This window comes from Alligator mississippiensis, chromosome 1 (assembly GCF_030867095.1).
Source record: "Alligator mississippiensis isolate rAllMis1 chromosome 1, rAllMis1, whole genome shotgun sequence".
Lineage (NCBI taxonomy): Eukaryota > Metazoa > Chordata > Crocodylia > Alligatoridae > Alligator > Alligator mississippiensis.
This window is the reverse complement of record NC_081824.1, coordinates 189026480-189034001: the sequence shown is the minus strand read 5'-3', so window position 1 is coordinate 189034001 and position 7522 is coordinate 189026480.

Sequence of the window (7522 nt, the reverse complement as noted above, 5' to 3'; positions counted from 1 at the left end):
ATCAGGTAAGTGTATGGGGAGCAGGAGTTGAAGCACCAGGGCTTGGGGACTGTCTGGAGGGCTGTGGGGCGTGTGAGTCTGTGTGTGGGTGCATGGCAGGGGTGTGTGGAGGGGATGGGTGTGTGAGGGGGGGGTGGGTACTACTGGTGCTGGGGGAAGCTGTCCAGGTGCTGGGGCTGCAGCAGGGCAGGTAGGGCAGGGGGGAGGCATCTGTCCCTCCAGCAGAGGAAGGGGGCAGGGGGGCCATTCAGGGGAAGCAGGGAGCTGTGTGGCTGGGCCAGCAGCACTGGGGTTGGTGCCCTTGCTCACAGGGCAGGGAAGCTGGGAAATGCTGCAGGGCTGGGGGGAGCAGAGGGCTGTGGATTGGGAGTGAAAGACACTGGCAGGGCTGTGGGGCTGTGGTTTGGGAGTGAGGGGCACCAGGGAGGGTGGGGCCTGGGGACTGTAGGTCAAGAGTGAAGAGCACTAGCAGCACCAGGGGGCTGCAGGTTGGAAGTGAGGGGCACTGGCAGGGCCAGTGGCCTGTGGTTCAGGAGCGAGAGGCAGCAGCAGGGTGCGGGTGGGGGGGGGTGAGGGAGGGGGGAGCTGTGGCTTGGGACTGAAGGGCAGGGGAAGATCTTTAATCAGATCCTTTTCCGTTAGAATTGAATAATCAAGCTTCTTTGTCGCTTTTGGTTTCTTTAAGTTTCCTCAACCTTACCGTGATGGTGCATACTATAGGTGTGTGATCACTTCTACAGTCAGCCCTTGGGTAAGTTTTCAATTGTTGAACTGCATTCCTGAATCTTCTCTTGATGGTGACATAATCAATTTGGTTTCTGCCATTATCTCTAGGACTTTTCCATGTATACCTTCTTCTCAGGTGGTGTTCCAACCATGTGTTCATAATGACTTGATCATTTGCAGCACACCAATCAATCTATCTCTCTCCTCTTTCATTTTTATCTCCAAGTCCATGAGGTCCAACAATATTATCCACTTGTTCAGAACCAACATTTGCATTTAAATCTCCCATCGCTATGACCACTTCTTGAGGTTTGCATTGCTTTTTTGCTTTATCAAGATCTTCATAGAAAATGATCAATGTCCAGTTCCCTGCTGTGCACAAACTTCTATTACTGCAATGTTGAAAGGGTTTAGCCTTCATTTTCACAAGCATCACTCTATCAGATATTGCCCAAAAACCTTGCAAACATTTTGAGGTTTCTTCATCCAAAATCAACCCAGTTCCTCTTTCATGCATCTGACCTCCTGAATAGATGATCTTCATATCTTCTGAAACAATAATTCCAGCATCTTTCCAAAGTGTTTCACACAGACCTAGAATATTGACCTTTAATCTCTTCATTTCATGCTTGACATTATCTAATTTCCCAATGTGATGTAGCATCCTCACATTCCACATTGCTACTTTTTCTGCTTTCTGAATACAGACAGTAGCATGCTGACAGTCAGGAGTCACCTGTCACACATGACTATCCTTACTGGGCAAGGTGTCCTCACCTTTTCTGTCAGGGACCCCCTTCATGCTGTTGTGTGATTTTCTTAATTCTTGAAAGACCATGGATTATGCTTGGCAAAATACTGCAGTAGGTTGCCACTTCTTGCTGCAGGTTGCAGAACTCACCTAACTTGAGAAAGTCTCCTCTATTGTCCCAGTTGCACCAGGCATCTGCCAGACAAGATGATCCACTGTCCTGCACCCCCAACAGCTTCAACTGTAACCTTGGTAAGGGAGGCTGATGGGTGCAACACCTTGCATAAGGGTGATCCAGAGACTGCAGTAGCTGCAGAGTACTTGTCTCACTATTACCCTAACAGTTAAAACTGTCCTACTGCTGGATGCAGTGTAATGTCATACCCAGGATAAAGGGGAAGTGATTATTCCCCTCTATTGAGCACTGGTGAGACCACATCTGGAGTACTGTGTTCAGTTTTGGGCCCCATACTACAGAAAGGATATGGACAAATTGGAGAGAGTTCAGTGGAGGACAACAAAAATGTTTTGGGGGCTGAGGCATAAGATTTATGAGGACAGGCTGAGGGAAGTGGGCTTATTTAGTCTGCAGAAGAGAAGACTGAGGGGAGATTTGATAACAAGCTTCAACTACCTGAAGGGGATGGAGCCAGACTCTTCTCAGTGGTGGCAGATGACAGAACAAGGAGCAACAGTCTCAAGTTGCAGCAAGGCAAGTTTAGGTTAGATATTAGGAAGAATTTTCTCACTAGGAGGGTAGTAAAACACTGGAACAGGTTGCCCAGAGAGGTTGTAGAATCTCCATCCTTGGAGGTTTTTAAGACCTGGCTAGACAAAGCTTTGGCTGGGATGATCTAGTTGGGGGCTGGTCCTATTTTGAGCAGGGGGTTGGGCTAGATGACCTCCTGAGGTCCTTTCCAACCCTCATTTTCTATGATTCTATGAAAACGCTGAAATACTCAATGCCTTTTTCACCTCAGTCTTCACAGACTAAGTCAACTCCCAGACTACTGCATGTGGAAACACAGTTTGGGGAGGAGGTGAGCAGCCAACAGTGGCAGAAGAACAGGTTAGAGACTATTTAGAAAAGATGGATGTTTACAAGTCCATGGGGCAGGATAGGATGCACCTGAGGGTGCTGAAGAAGTTGGTTGATGTGATTGCAGAACCACTAGTTATTATCTTTGAAAATTCATGGTGACTGGGAGAGGTCCTGGACAATTGGAAAAGGGGACATATAGTGCCCATCTTTAAGGGAAGAAGGAGGATCCAGGCAACTATAGATTAGCCTCACCTCAGCCCCTGGAAAGATAATGGAACAGGTCCTCAAAGAATACACTGTTAAGCACTTGGAGGAGAAGAAGATGATTAGGAACACTCAGCATGGATTAAACAAGGGCAACTCATGCCTGGCCAACCGGACTGTCTTCTATGACAAGATTACTGGCTCTGTAGACAAGGGAGGAGCAGTGGACATGATAGACCTTGACTTTAGCAAGGCTTTTGATACTGTCTTCCACAGCAAACTTGCAAGCAAGCTAAGAAAGTATGGGTGGATGAATGGACTGTAAGATGAAAAGAAACATGACTGGATCATGGGGCTCAATGACTAGTAATCACCAGCTCAATGTTAAGTTTACAGTGCCCCAGGGGTTGATCGTGGGGCCAGTTTTGTTTAGTATCTTCATCTGTGATCTGGAAGATGGGATGGAGCGCACACTCAGCAAATATGCTGATGACACCAAGCTGGGGGAAGTAGTAGATACACTGGAGGGTGAGGCTGGGATTCAGAGAGACCTCAACAAAATGGAGGATTGGACCAAAAGAAATCTCATGAGATTCTATGACAAGTGCAGATTCCTATACTTAAATCCCACACACCATTGTAAGCTGGGGACTGACTGGCTAAGCAGCAGCTCTTCAGAAAAGGACCTTGCGGTTACATTCAACAATAAGCTAAATATGAGCCAACAGTGTGCCCTTGTTGTGTGCTAACAGCATACTAGGCTGCATGAGTACGAATGTTGCCAACAGATCAAGGGAAGTGATTATTTCCCTGTATTCAGCATTCATGAGGCAACATCTGGTGTACTGTGTCCAGTTTTGGGCCCCCCACTACAGAAAGGATGTGAACAAACCAGTTTGGGGCAACAAAAACGGTTATGAGAGGAGGCTGAAGGAACTGGGCTTATTTTGGAGAAGAGAAGACTAAAATGGGATTTAATAAAAGCCTTCAACTGCCTGAAGGCTGGTTCCAAAAAGGATGGAGCTAGACTGTTTTCAGTGGTGGCAGATGACAGAACAAGGAGCAATGGTCACAAGTTGCAGCAAGCGAAGTTTAGGTTGGATATTAGGAAAACATTTCCAGTAGGAGGGTAGTAAAGCACTGCAACAGGTTACCCAAAGAAGTTATGGAATCTTCACTCTTGGAGATTTTTAAAACTTGGTAGACAAAGCCTTGGTTGGGATGATCTATTTGGGGCTGGTCCTGCTTTGAACAGGGGGTTGGACTAGATGATCTCCTGAGGTGCTTTCCAACCCTAATTTTTTTATGATTCTATGATTCTAATTTTATTCCTTTAAATCTCTCATGGTTGTTAAATTAATCTAATCACTTTTGGGGGCCTGACTCATAATTAAATTCTTGGAATTAGCTGTACTAAGACTAGGAGTTTCATGCAAAAAGGACCATGGATTCTTTGACTGGCACAACTGGTTCAGAGTGCATCTAATTTTTATGTCTTATTGAAAAGATAGTATCACCTTGTGATGGAGCAGCTTCAGTGCTCTGTCACTTTAACGGCTGGAGGCCAGAAGATGGTTGATGAGGGTGGTCATTTTAGAGCCCAGCTCTCAGGCCAGGGATAACAGTTTGTGGTTAGCAGCTGTGGAGACAACATCTGGCTGTACCACTGCTTTAGGAACAAGTTGGAGGTAAGGGAAGGGGCTATGGGGAAGGAGGAGGCCTCTGGTCCTGGGCATGACCTGAAACTGCACTCTGCCGGGGAAGGGTGGCCTGGTGGGACTCCTTGTGGTGAGGGAGTCCCCAGGAAATGACAGGCCACCTTTCCACTGGTGAAAGGTGGGTAGGGGCACCTTAACCCCAGCCTCCACCATCCGGTGGGGTTCATTAAGCAGAGTGGTGGGCCACACATACTGAGGAGGGGCACCTGAGGATGCAGGGGTGTTTGACCCCATGCCCTAATGAGAGGGTGGAGTGTAGATTTCAGTGTGGAGATGGGGTACAGAGTAGAGTTGCAGAGGGCAACCTTAAGGGCTGCACAAGGGTGTGCTGGAGAGAGCCCTAGTGAGGGCAGTAAATCAGGGCCTGAGTGAGAGGGCAAAGAGGTAGCCCCAATGAGGGGGCATATGAGAGTTAATGGCCAAAGACAGAGATGAGCTTTGAGTGATGGCATGTGGTGCATGGTGAAGGATACCGAAGGCAGAGTTGAGCCTTCGTATGATGGTGTGTGATGTATGACTAAGGATACTGAAGGGGGAGCCAAGCCTTCGTGGGAGGCCGTGTAGTCCGTGCTTGAGGATACCAGGGTGAGTAGAGTCAGAGGTTGATTAGTATGCCATCTGTGAGGCTTGGGATATGGTAAGGGGTGGTCAGAGCCATAGATAATTGCCCTTAGATAGCAGGGCACTCGAAGGGCAGTCTCCCACCTATTAATACCAGGATTAATTAACAACAAGGTGTGGCAGGCGAATGAGGCAGGCAGTTTGACCATGGATGAAGGAGCAGGTTAGTCTTATGACTGGGCCTGGGAGTTTGCTCCTTCTGTCACATACCTGTAGCTTGGCCACTGTGAGGTTCACATACTGGTACTGACTGAGATTGTGGGTAAGCTCATAAGACGATTTCTAGGGACTGAATACAGGGCGTGTCTACATGAGACGTGTTAATACCCATTAGCCTAATTTAATGCAAATTATGGGTGCATGCCTACATGTGCATGCCTTGAATGTGCATTAAAAACAGCTAAATTAGGCTAATTGTGCCTAAATTTGATACCTACACATGTGTAGACATGACCTGGCACTAACTTTAGTGCTGGATCTACCCAGTCACTAGGGGCACATGGCAGGGCTGCAGGGACTTGGCACTAACTTTAATGTGTAAACACCTGCCAAAAATCACTAACACATTTGATAGGGAGATTGTTTGAGACACTGGCCTCCCTTTGGAAAGTGCAGTTTATACCTGGATTCTGGTATCTATTAATTCTATTTCTGGATCTTTCTAGCCTAGTATTTCAAAGCACTTTCCAGCTCTATAGGCTTATTGCTCTTATGCGACTCTGGTCTATACAGGAGGATGCTACTACATACATGATTACCAAATATTCATAGCTTACTGCTAGTTCTGATTGTGTCAGCCTTTCATATTAGGGTGAAGCAACATAGCTACAGATGGGAAACCAGGGCACCGGTCCCAGCTGGTGAATTGAAAGGAGTATGCAAAAATAGTAGCCATTGAGCTGCTGGCCCAGCTGTCACTGTTGCTGCCCCTGGCTGCACAGCTCCATGCACCACTACCAGTACCCAGGACGCAGAGATGCCCAGGTATGCCTCTGGGGTGACCTTCCAACAATCAATGCTGGCCTTACCCACTGAAGTCTTTTATATTGTACATGCAGTCACCAGACCTATGGAAGGTGTTGCCTAGATGAATAAATTCATCGGCATATCTAAAGCCTTCTCCTTCTACAGTGATATGTCATCCAAGGTCATATTGACTTTCATTACCTTTGTTTTTTACTTGCTGATTAGGAGATCTATTTGTTTGGCAGTTGGGACTAGATTATTGTTCTGCTGCATGTAATTTATCAGTGCGTTCAGGTGGTAGGTATCAATAGCAAAGTCAAGCATACTCTTTCTCTTTCTCTCTCCAGGAGTATCCATGATGGAGGGACATTGCAAAACAAAGTCAATGATGACTCAATGCCACGGCTGGGCTCACTATTCCACTATTCTTTCATGCTACCTTATACCATTACATTCTATTTAGGAGGAAAACTATTAATGAAGAACTTTAAATACTTGGGAGAGTGGAAACATCTGTGAGGGGAAAATCCCCCCATGAAGCACTGTGTATAGCCAACTAGCCTGTATAACTAGTACTCTGATATTCTTACCATCTTGTGTAAAGTTATCTACACACAAATCTACAAGGCTTAATTCAGCTAGTATAAGAATCTGTGTTGACATTCTTATTTCATCTTATTGATGTCTTTTTAAAATTAACTTAAACATTCTCCTGGCACAGGTATGGTATACTAAATTAAGTCTGGCTTACAGTGTCTAATCAGAGCCCATTATACCTTAAAATTAAACTGGTTTAACTTAGTGTTTGAGGGTTTGTCTATATGAAGAATGTTCCTCCAGAAGCTGTACCCATAACTTGTTTACTAAAGAACATAGAGGGCATCAGTGAACGAACATTAAATAAACACCCTCCCCCAATTCTTTCTTTTTTCACCTGTCTTTTTTGGAAGTGAAAAGGCACCAAAACAGAATCTTGGGTAGGTAATGAACTGATCACAGATTCTCAGTGTGGCCAAAGAGACTATTTAATTCTTGGATGTATAACACAGGGGAATACAGAGAAATCTAGATCCAGTAGAAGCAGGGAGGTTATTTTACTTACGTCCTTGGTGTTGAGGTGACTGTTAGTGGAATATCTTGTCTAGTCAACAAGGTTCCTTGGGTGAATCTGATATCTTTTATTAGACCAACCCAAATAGTTGGAGAATAGTTATTAAGCAAGCAAGGGTTCAAAAACCCTTCGTCAGGCTAAGGAAGTTTCAGCAGTTGGTGTGTGCTCTTCCTGGATGGATGTCTAGTCAAGACACTTCAGAATGGACATTGAAAAACCAGAGAGGGTTTAGGAAAAAGGAATGAAAATGATTACAGGATTACCTGGTAGTGAGCTTAGTCTTTTTAGGTTAACAAAGAGAAGGTTAAAGTGTGTCTTGATCAGACTTTGTAATTACCGCTTAGGAGGAAGAGAAATCTGATAGAGGGGCTCTTCTGTATGTT